The 13,089-nt window shown below is 25.4% G+C and overlaps 1 long non-coding RNA gene across 1 annotated transcript; it reads right to left on the bottom strand.

Moving 5' to 3' along the window:
• Nucleotides 1–5,589: 5,589 nt before the first annotated feature.
• On the bottom strand, nucleotides 5,590–8,576 carry LOC132920004 (uncharacterized). The gene is made up of 3 exons (XR_009660683.1): nucleotides 8,547–8,576; nucleotides 7,689–7,727; nucleotides 5,590–5,885 (listed from the first exon to the last, which is right to left on the bottom strand). It is a non-coding gene; the product is annotated as an uncharacterized LOC132920004 (long non-coding RNA).
• Nucleotides 8,577–13,089: the final 4,513 nt, after the last annotated feature.

The raw sequence follows: 13,089 nt of genomic DNA, 5'->3' as shown, positions 1-13,089 counted from the left end.
ACTTAATAACATTCCAATATTCCAACTGAGAAATAATTTAAAATTTAAAAATAAATTACACATATTTCTTTTTCTTTTTTTGTTCTAAACAATTTACTTGCCAACCATTTCAAAGTAATTATTATACTCTATGTACAACATAATTGTTTCAACAAAGGAAACCCACAAAACACCATCAATAACCATTGGTCAAATACATATCATTTACATAGGCATATTATTATATTTTATGTACCTACACAATGACATTTTCAAGTTATTTTTTAGATATTTAAATTAAAAATGTAGGTAAGTGAGTACCACTGCTGTACATTAGACGTCAAGTAAGTCACTCAGGGCCGGGCCTAGGGCCTGGTAAGGTGAGTGCCTGCCAGGGGCGCAAAATTTGAATTTGAAAATCTTAGCCAACATTTTTTAATATATTAATATCTGTTATTAGATGAGAGTTGATTAATACTGTGTTAATTGTGTTATAAACTTTCAATTGAACAAGAACTTGCATCTAAGATGGACTACACTTCAGTCATCAAAGAGTTTGCTTCTAAAAAAGCCAGAAAATTTAAAATATTTTAATTATGTTGTAGTGTATTTTAGAAGGTTTCATTAAAGTTACGAGTATACCAAAGTACCTATAGGTAATAAAAATCTATTAATATCGTTATTATTATCTTTATTTGAATTTGAAATATTATTAAACTTTTGTTATTTCAACTATTAAAATAATACATTTTAGCTTTACAGTAAGTATTGATTATGCTTATAGATAAATAAGTTAACATTATTTTTTTCTTTTGTGAGGGCGCTTATTTTTATTTTTCCAGAAACGCAGCTAATGATCGGCCCTGAAGTCACTATTATGAAAGTAGTAAATTTGTTTATACGAATATGAGAAAACTTGTGTGGAATCTTGTATCAAAATTTCAAAAATTTTGACTTATAGTGAATAACTTTATCGATATTTAAAGAAAAAAATCAAAATGTCTACAAAGAGCTCAATAAAAGTCAAAATATTTTTAAAATGATATTATCCATAGAAAATGATAGTATAAATATTTGAAAAAAATCTCAAATATCTATACAGTTACTCGTATTTAAATTAACAAAAAACAAAATTTGTTAGGGAAAAATTAGTTGTTATATGGGTAAATTTTTCGTCGTAAAAGGTTTAATTGAAACTGACATAAAAAATTAATTTGACTTCTGGTAAAATTTTCCAGTCCAGGTTAAAATACATACAAAAACTTTGTACTCAATTTTCAAATCTTAGGTATAAACAGAAATTGTTCATGAATTTTAAACTATAAAACATTTGCATTTTTCGAGAACTTGACAAATTCTATCAAAATATTCAGAATTTCATTTTAAATGCTTAAGTTTTATGTTATAAATTTTCAATATTTTTTAATTGGAAAATGAATCACTTGTTAGGAACCTTGTATTAAATTTTAAAGCATTTTTACCTATTTATATATTTTTAATAATTTATAAAAATAAACCCAAAAATGTATCATACCTCTAAATATTTCCAAAAAAAGTCAAAACATTTTTAAAATTTCATCACATCTAGTAAATTTTAACATAAATACTTAGTAAAAATTTCAAGTTTCTGAATTATAATAATAAAAATAAAATGTAGAAGTCAAAAACAAGTTTAACGTAAAAATTCTAGTTTTTCCTTAAGTTTTTATTTGTTTTTTTGTGGTTATAAAAGAAAGTATTGAAAATTTGTAATTTTAACCTTCTAAGTACAAAACTAGATTCAATTTTTTATCCAAAACCACCCTCAACATTTAAAATCGAAACCCTATATTAACTACTTATTTTTACACATACACACAACATGATTATTGATTAATATGAATGTATCTTTAAATAAATAGTTAGAATCATTTTTTTAATTGTACATATATAATTGTCGAAAAGCTGCAAGCCCATATTTTTTCGGGGCCCTGGGCTATAGTCCGCTTAGCCCCCTCCCTTAACCCGGTTCTGACGGGGAAAATTTTTATTATGTATATACAAGCACGTATTTAAAATCAATTTTCGAGGGAGGGTAAGATATTTATAATACATGAATTAAAAATACTTTTAAGTTTATAGTTAATTTGTTTCTACTTTAAACATTTCTGGGGGGTTTGAACCCCTAACCCCCCTGTATACGGGCTTGTCATAGGCGGGCTGAGCGTGCCCAGGCACGCCCTAGCTGTGATTTTTTATGGCCCGAAAAGCGCCCAGTGGCCTTAATCTACCTAAATAATTAAATTCATTCAATTTTAGAAAAAATTTTTAAAGCGAATTTAAAAAATAATTGAATAATTAATTATTATTTATTTGAGATTTAAGCAGGATAAATTATTGTTGGTTGATGCTATGGCATGCATGTTAAATATGAATATAACTCAAAATGCTACAAAAATGTTGTTAACATTTTCCAAGGTTTCGGAGGAAGATTTATTTACTGAACTGAAACTTTTAAAAATTATCAAAATTTTATGCAACTAAATAGTGCTACTGGTAAATTTGTTTATGAATGGATTCATTGGTTAAAGAAAACTGGAAATTCCATAGTATATAGGTACTTGTGATTTTAAAACTTTAAAAATGTTTACAATCATACTAGTCCAGTCAATAGGGCTCTAAAAAGCCGTTGCCTTGCAAAAAATACTAAAGTTTTGAAACTTAGCGAAAAGTTTCGTCTTGGGCTCTGATTGAGCAAAAAAATGCGCCATCCCTCCAAGGTCCGCGACCGTTTTTTACAGATTTTTTACAATATCTCTAAAATTATTAACTGTACGATAAAAATAGCATGTATAAAAATTACATATTTTTATTTTTATCATATTGATATTATATTTAGATATAAAGTTAAGGTTAGGTTAGGTTAGGTCAACTTTGTTGAATTATTTTATATTCTGTAATAGGTACGTCGCATGGCGTAGGTAAGGGGGGGGGGGGGGTTGGGTGTTCAAACACCCCCCCGAAATTAAATAAAACAATTTTGAGCTTTTTGTGAATTTGTTCGAGAATATTATTAACTTGTATATTATATACTAGGTATAATTTGTGAGAAACCACAATTTACATTGTATACTAATTGTATTGTATTTGTTGGCAATAACATAATAAAATAGGTATAGTGTATAAATACCATAAATCACTTAGATAAATTCAATAGATGGGTTTTATCGGCGGACCGCGATTATCAGCTAGCGGCTGTCTCCAATTCTTATTTCCGTTCAAGACTTAAACATTGTTCCGTGTTCGATTAGTCGTTAGCATGGTTTAGGTACTGGTGTGCAAATAAATGTGTAATGAAAAATCTTTACAATAAAGCCTGGTAAGTACTCATGTTATATTATTATTTTATATTTAATTAGATGTCGTGACCATTTGCTCCAAAATTTAATAACCAATCTATTTAAACAAAATAATATTAATACATTTAATAATAACATTATAAAATAACTAAAAAAATGTATAGTCGTATAATATAAATTAATATAATAATATATAATAACAGTATTATTAATTTTCATTAGATTTTTAAAATCTACGATGAAGAGGTTGAGCAAACAATCATCGATATCTACATTTATAAAAAAAAATAAAATCTCTGATTCAAATTTATCAGAAACTATTGAAACTATTAATGAAGAACAAACTATAGAAAAAAACGCAATTATTGAATCATCTTCAAAATTAATTTTAACCGATTTTTGGATACCCCCAAATCATTATAATTTTCCTATAGAAAGCACGCGTAATCTAAAATTTCAATCTACTTTGTAAATATTTACAAAAAATTGATTGTGATCTTACCAAAGCATGTGATCATGTTCAAGTTGTCATTGATTCATTAAATACTCTTCGTCAAAATGCTGAGATTGAATTTAACCTAATATTATTATTACGGCTTCCAAAACTTTAACTGATGTAGGTGGCACAATGAGTGTACAAAGATTTTCAAAAAAACAAATGAAACGAGACAATTATAAAGATTCTATGCCGGAAGAATATTATAGAAAATCACTTTTTATACCATTTCTTGATCATTCTACAACACATTTAAAAAGTAAGTTTGAACAGCATAATGATTTAATTTTATCTTTTCAAAATATTATGCCGAATAGTTGTTTTTACAAATGAGAAAGATGTTATTAATTTATGGGATTTTTACAAGACAATTCTTTCGGATCATCAACAGTTTAATTCGGAATATTTATTGTGGAAATCCAAATGGGTTAAAGAAAAAGAAGATTGTAGGCCATCCTCCTACACTTCCCGTATCAACTACTAATGCAGAAAGAACTTTTTCAACATTACGACGTATTAAATTATAATTGAGAAATTTGACAGGAAATGAACGATTAACTGGACTTGCTTTGCTAAGCGTTCATCGTGAAATTAATATTGACCAGGAAGAAGTAATCAATATTTTTAAACTTAAACCAAGAAAACAAAGTTTAATCTTATAATTTTTTATATTTTTAAATTTGTAGTTTATATAGACAAAATATTGTATTGGTATTCAATTATATTATTTAATACACACAAATAAATTATTCATAATTTTATAATAATATTAATATAGATTTAGACAAAAACCCCCTCCGAAAATATTTCCTACCTACGCCCATGGCTACGTGTCATTTTTGTCTATATCTATACACATTATTGTGCTGTGAATAATTAAATAAATGGACTGTATCATGGTATAATAATTTAGTCACCTAACTATGCAAAAATGCAAAATAAAAATTACTACGTAATGTAAATCATTTTACTTCACCTCAGAAATAATATAAATAGTAATAATATTATCAATCAGAGTGGAACAAATGATAACAGAAAAATAATACAACAAAAATCAAATAATCAAATATAACCGTATTATTGCAGTGATCGTCGACCAATCACTGTTTTATTTAAACTACAATAATAATATATAAATTTAAATTAAATAATTAAATTAATTAATTTAAATATTCATCGTTGACCGTTGATAGTATTGAAAATGTAAGCGCTTTACAAATTAGGTACTTTATAAATAATAATGAAACATTGATCGGCGCACTAAAGGACTAAACGGCTTTAGTACATCTGAAATCCATAAAATTGTTCACGGCCTGGCGTTTACGTCCTTCAAAAATTGTTGTCACCAACCAGCATGGATTCATCATAGTTTGATTACGTTCCGCATTAGTTGAGGACTTGAGGCTTACTATCATATATTATGTAAATATATCATAAAGGGCTTAACAGTTTATTATATTTTTGTTATTTGAGAATTTTTGATACAATGTTTGGCAAGATCTGCAGTATTCACGCACTAGCACTTTTAATAATATATATTTTACAGGTTTCGAGAACCATGGGTTCGTTATTCACGTAATAATATATTATTTTAAATGATATTAAAAAATTTTGATTAATCCCTCATCAATAGAAATTAAACACTTAAACGTGTCACTGACCTTTGGCGAATATTCTGCAAGCTTAAAGTAAACAGAAAAGAATATTTTATACCATCCAATAACAAAGAAATAAGAATTTTCTTATCATAGAATTTCAAGTTATTTATTGTGTCAATTACATGCTGTAAATGTTATAACTATAGTATTATGTAAGTCCAGATAAACGTAAGATATAAACTTGCAATAATTATTATTGTTTTTCATAAATAGATCAAAGTTAACATATTATTTTACTAGACAATAAATTCAAATTACATTTATCATAAAAAATTTTACAAAATATTTAATTGTCACTTGATTCATCTGTCGAACTTGATTCACTTAGCGGCCTGAACATTAACGTTACAACTTGATAATTGTTTTCAATAAATTTATTTACACAGTATAGTGAAACCAAGCCTACTTGATAATCTGTAAAATAAGTTGGAATTATATTTAATGGCTAGCAAATATTTGATAATTTGTACTGTAGTCTGTGACGATTTATACATGTGTGTGTATGTGTCGTTGTTTGCAAAGTGATCCGTTTTCAGATAAACGGTTTATTTTGTTGTGTGCAAGCGAGTCGTCGATTTTCAGGTAAAAAATTTTGAATGTGCGCAAATGAGTACCTAGCAGTGATATTTAATCTATTTATGTCTTTAAATTTTTCTACTTTAAATTTGTAATCTAAAAGCAGTGCTCGAATTGGTGGGGACGCAGGCGGAAAGAAGTCCGCTTTCATTTTTTCATAGATTTCAGCGTCCCCCTTCATTTAATTAAGCGAGGAGAAATACTAGCTTTATAGCACCTTACTATAGGTATGTACAGAGGGTGTGGGGGGACGAAGTCTACAACGGGTTACTTTACAATTTATTTGCTATGGAACGGTGTTTTCTGAACTAAAACCAGTGTCCGTCCTCAATTTTTTTTCCAATTCGAGCACTATCTAAAAGACTTATAAACTTTTATTTTCACACCCTCTTTTACATAAAACGATGGATTATTTTCGGCCACGGTTTCTTATTCCATATTATGGAAAGCAATGTCTCACAATTAGCTTAATAAAGCCATTTACCAAAATCAAAGGAGAACTGAGAAGAGGCAGCTTTTATTAGTCTCCAAAAATATATGATGTTTATATAAATAAAATTAAAAATCATATTATTTAAAAAATTGTATTTCCATAAATAAATTCAAATAATTATTGTATAATATAAATCCAAACTGATGTGTATATTAAATTAAATATTATTAATTTATAAAGATTTCCTAACGATCAGGAATTAAAAGATTTTCAATAAAAAAAAAATTAATCCTAACAATATAATATGAGGAGATTTAAGTCGATAAGAGTTTATTAAATCTTGATATTTAACTATAGAAAAGCATGTTTTATAGATAAATCACAGTAAAATAAAGTTTTTTTTTAACAACCTTATAACAAAAAATTACATAAACACAACTATATATTATATCATAATTATTTTAGAGTATCTTATTAATAAACACACATTTTTAAATTATATAATAACTATTTTAATGTTCACAAACATTATATTATATTTTTGGAGAGTAATACAAGTCGTCTTTGCACAGTGATCAATGGGTTATATTAAATGGTTTAATTAAACTTATTTTAAACCAGTACTTCACAATATGTTCAACGTGCAACTCTAGGCGATAAAAATTCAATTATGCTTAGACAAAAATAAGAAAGTACTTCATTCTATTTAATATAATTAACAATAAATTACATTGGTAAAACGAGGAAAGTCATTTTTAGTTGAAAGGAGTAAAGGATTTGCCCCTTCGGACTCGATAATTTGTATCCGACTTACGAGATTATGCGATAAATATATTGTTGTAACAACCCCTTCACTTAAGCTGTAAAAATGTTAAGCGTATTTTCACCGCATTGCATTTTTTTCGATAAGATTATAGAAATTATTTTAACTTAATCCTACAGCCAATCCCCACTGATGGTATTCTAGTTCACGTTCACAGTACCATCCAGTCTTAGACAAGGCGGGCAGCCAAACTAACCCAATTATATTTTTTTAAATTAATAAATAAGTATTTAAAATAAACTTAGTAATAAAAAAATGTATTGCTTAAGTATTTACACCTATTCAAACACCAACATCGTATTAATAAGATTAATCTAATTGGTGTTGAATATTTACACTATTTAAATATTTTTGGTAATTTTTAATGCACAGTAATTATACATACTAATATTATTGATGTATTCTAAGTACTTTTCTCCAAGCTCTAAAATAATAATAGAAAAATACTATATTTAACGTAAGTACTATATCCATCGAAATTATATATTATTAACATTTTATAGTTTACTAAATACTGTTTTTATTCTTCAGATACCATTTAAAGGCATTTGAAATTGTCTACCTTTTTAGTTATCTGACGAACTACATTGACAACATTATTATTTGTGTATCAAATAAGTAAAAAATATCGAGAATACATTTTAACATTTTCATATTAATTGATGAAGTTTTAATTTTGAAAAAAATAGACGTATGTTATGAAATTATTTCATGAGTAAAATATATAGTTAAAATGTAATTTTAATATCAAAAGCTTGAGAATTCAATATAAGATTATTTATACTTTTAGTCATAAAGCTGTTTCTCATATTTCATACCTGTTCAATGTGTCAATGTATAATATTTACGAAATATATTAGTTATTTAAAAATAGTGTTTCAACAGTTATTAATTTATTATAGTTGTGATAATCATAGAATAATATTAAAATCTATTACTAAAAATATAAAATAAATTTATTATTTTATTTTTATAATTTATAAATGAGTGCTGTTCCTACATAATTTGTTTTATTTTTATAATATATTAGAAAAATAATAATGCAAAGCTTATTTAATATTTAGATTTTTGTTAAATTCTATTGTTTATTAATAAGGTTTAAATAAATTATAAATGATTAAATGCATTATTGTCTAATAATTTTTAAAAACATACTTTCATGATATTGTAGGTTGAAAATTTCGAGGCGATGGTTATATATAAATTATATACTTACTAAATTCTACTAAGAACATATACTTACTCTCAACTGCTTTTACTAAAATATGATATGAGTATAAATTGTTATTCAATGTGATATAATTTTAGAAAATTCAACTATAAAATATACAGAATAAAAAAATACACTCAAGCATATACATGTTAATTTACAGATCAATTGACCAATTAAAGATTATCAACAGTATAAAAATTATCAGACACAAATCTCACAAATCAATAAGTTAAATTACATTTGTTAATAAAAAAAAAATATTAATAATTTAAATTATACTTACACATATTATCTAAAAAAAAACAATAGGTACGTATACTAATTAATTAAAAATATTATATTATACAGTATGATTTAATTATACAATTTAAGAATGAGGATGACTGAATATTGTCCCATAAAATATATTGTAATAGGTAGGTAATATTTTAAACGATCTATCAATGGTAGACAATTTGTTTGCCAAAGCAATACTTAATAATTATTAATTACTATTTTTTTTTATAATTTATAAGGGAATCATCATCATTTTTTGTGTTACATTTTCTGAATAATATTCGTACTTTTCTATGGTAAGTATAATGTAATACAATATTTGGTGGTTGCCCACGAATCGAACCACATACTAACTTCTATCAAAATGATTAATTTTACACTTTTAATAAAGTATAATTAACGATTATTGAGACATTTATTTCAACTTTGTATTTATGTTTTACAAACTATAATTCAAATTTACAGAAAGCCTTTTTATTTATAAATGTATGTTGAAGATAACATTTTACTCACCATTTGTAGCTGGAATAAAAGTTTAAAAAAACAGTTAGTATTCGATTCTTATAAATATTTCACTATAATATTATTATCACGGTTAGGAATAATATGATTATCCGCCCGTGGCTTAAAAATACTGAATACCTTATTTAGTGTAAAAACTAGTACCTATTGATAACTATAGAGAAACAGAACTAAAGAAGTGCTTCGTTTGAGTACCTAACAGTAGCAGTGGATGTACATTATAAAATACTAGAATCATTCGAATTTTGGTATTATAGGGGCATATATAAGATAAAACTGATAGATAAAATAATCGATTAAGAAGTACTTCAAAAAGTCAGAAGTAAAGCTATTATAATTAATATTGTAGATATAAATAAAGTAAGAAGACGGAATGGATAGATAGGACACATAATACAAAATGAAGAGTTTTTAAAATAATTATAGAAGGGAACATGAAATGAAATAACCATAGAATAGACTTAGTCCATACATTGAATAATTAATAAAGATGAAGGATATGAAATGAATTATTATTCATTTACAGACTACAGGCATAGAAGACTTAAACTTAATTTACAAAATTTAACATTAAAATTATATTAATGTACAAAATAAACTTATTAATTAAATGAAAAAAACTTACCAGTCAATGGGTTAGCTGGAAAAAATAATTGGTTGTAATTTATTAGTATTATTAAAATAAATTAATATGTTATTGAATTATAAAATTTAGGGAATTGTGTAATAAATTCTTAATGATATTATAAAATATTCAATAAAAGACCAAATTTTAAATTTATTAGAAATTTATACGAGAATATAAACAAAGTTCATTAAGTATTTAATCAAGAAAATATTATAAATAAAGTCACAGATAGGTGAACTAATATAGATGTAGTCAAAAAAAGGACAATGTCGGCTATTATTTTTATTGTATAACGTCTAGGTAATGAGTTATCTGGAATAGTGAAAATTTATACATATTAATAAATAAACACGTAAACAATATTTGATACATACCATCTAGAAAAAATAATAAAAATAAATAATAACTAATAATTATATTATAGTTGTAACTTACGAGTACATCAATTATAATATAATAATATAGATTTTTTTAAATGTAATCCTAAATATACTGTGATAATTAATTTGTAGTATAATAACGATATTTATTTGAAGCACTGAGCAAAAAAGAGCAGGTATAGAATACACTGAAAGGAGACTACTCTTTAAACTGTACCAGAAGGAAATAGCTGTTTTAAGATTTGGAGAAATAGAAGAGGAAGCATGCATACGAAAAAGAGTAAGGCAGGGCTGCACTCTATCACCTAGCATATTTAATGCATACATTCAGAAGGTAATAGACATAATAAGAGAGAAAACAAATTTGGGTATAAAGATGAATGGCAGGAAAATTGATATGCTACGGTTCGCGGATGATATAGTAATAATAGCGGAAAATGAAAAAGAATTGCAAAAGATGCTGAGATATATGGAAGAAACGCTGCTCAATGAACTTAACATGGAAATAAATACGAAAAAGACTAAAGCCCTTATATGTAGCAGGAACAAAAATATTAGGGCAAGAATACATCTACAAAATAATAAAGAAATAGAGCAAGTAAAAGAGAAATAATAAAGCGAATATGCCAAGCTAAGATAGCATTTAATAAAAAAAGAGAACTTTTCACTTTAAGAAATATCAGCATAAACACCAGGACAAAGATTCTGAAGACATACGTATGGAGTATAATGTTATATGGCAGCGAAACGTGGACGATTGCTAAAGCAGAACAGGGAAGAATAGACGATTTTGAGATGTGGTGTTACAGAAGGATACTTAAAATAAGTTGGATGGATATGGTGACTAACGAGGAAGTATTGGAAAGAATGGCTGAGAAAAGAACTTTATGGAATGTTATCAAGAAAAGAAGAAATGAATGGATTGGACATGTAATAAGGCATGGTGGGTTGCTAGGATTAACTATAGAAGGGTGCGTAGAAGGTAAAAATTGTAGGGGAAGATCACGAATGGAGTATAAACAACAAATAATGAAGGACCAAAGGTGTAAATCTTATGAAGAGACAAAGAGAAAAGCAAGTAACAGGGAAGAGTGGAGAATTGCTACAAACCAATCTCAGGATTGAATACAAAAGAAGAAGATGGGCAAATAATTTATCTTCCTACTTTGTTATACTAATTTCAAATTCAATACATTTAAAATGATATTAGACTATCTGTTTAGTAAAAGTAAAACAACAATGAATACATACTCCGAGTTACTAAAAAAAGTCATTATAATTTATTATTTAAAATATGTTATGGACAATGTATACTGTACATTGAATTTTAATAATTGTTATGTTTTCTATAAGATATTAATTTTATAAGTTTGTGACTTATCACTGTAATTAATGTTTATAAGTTGATTTCATTGAAACACCATTTAAATTAAAAAAATATATTCTAAATATTGGAGATATATTATAAAATATTTTTTTTAAAGTTTTAATTGATAATTTATTTTTGTAATTTCTTGCTAATAAAGTTTACTAGCGTATATATTTATATATATTTTTCTTTTATACATTTTTCTTTTGGATTTAGTGATGTTCGTAAAAATTGTGTCTAAATGATGTCCTTAAGTATTCTAACTGTTGTAAGGTGTAAAACTTAAACCACATATTACATAATACGAAATTTTCTATAAAAAAAATAAAAGTATTAGGTTTTCATTAGGAAAAAAAATTATTAGTACGTACTTATTAGTCCTTTAACAGAGAACAGAGAGCTTTAGTCAATTTAAAACTATTTTATTAAGTACACAATATTTTCAAAAACCAGTTGTTATTAAATATTCAATTATTCTAATATTAAATAATCGATGTATAATATATAATAAAAATTTTATAGTAAAAAAAAATAAATCAGAAACAATTTGTAATGTCACTTCTGAAGATGTCTCAATGTTATTTAAAATAGTACTCGCGAAAAGAATTTAATATTTTACCAATTCATAATAGAACATGGTAGAATGATAAAAATGTTATCGAATAATCTATATCAATTAGACCAATCTGTCAATTGGAATAATGAAAATGTATTTTTTACAAAAAAGTTATTGTAATAAAAAATATTATTTTTAGTTGCCATCTGGTCGTTCCGAAGAGGAATAAGTAAAAATATTAAATATAATAATACTTAATACTTACTCATTTCATCTACATAAAATATATAGTGAAATATAGAATTATTTTAATTTTTCAATTATACAGAATAATATGTTATGTTTAAAATTTAATTTATTCCATATTTTATTTTCTAATTATAGCCAATCGTTAACAAAGATAAAACATATTGACGCAATACAATTTTGAGAAATATGTTTTTTTTTCAATAAGTATGATATCTTATAGATAATTCAAAATCGAAAATAAATAAACAATTTTACGTAAATACGTTTTATTTAAAAAATACTTTATGTGCATCACAGTTTCAAGAATAATGGCTTCAAATTGTAAACAGAAAACACTCATTTTCTATTCTAATAAAAACACTGAAGGTTGAAATAGTAATTATTTATCGACAAAATCATTCATCTTATGAAACAAATTTGAAATCTTACTGAATATTCATTTAAACAAAAAAAAAAAAACATCAAAATTATACGTACGAAGTATTTCTGGAAAAAAAATAATAAGTACTAATTAATAATTTGTATTGTAGAAACCTATACATGGAAAGTGAATAATGTGGAACTTATTTCAAAAATTATGTTTAAATATGTTT

The sequence above is a fragment of the Rhopalosiphum padi genome, chromosome 1 (genome assembly GCF_020882245.1).
Source record: "Rhopalosiphum padi isolate XX-2018 chromosome 1, ASM2088224v1, whole genome shotgun sequence".
Classification (NCBI taxonomy): Eukaryota; Metazoa; Arthropoda; class Insecta; order Hemiptera; family Aphididae; genus Rhopalosiphum; species Rhopalosiphum padi.
This window is presented reverse-complemented; position numbering and strand designations above follow the sequence as displayed.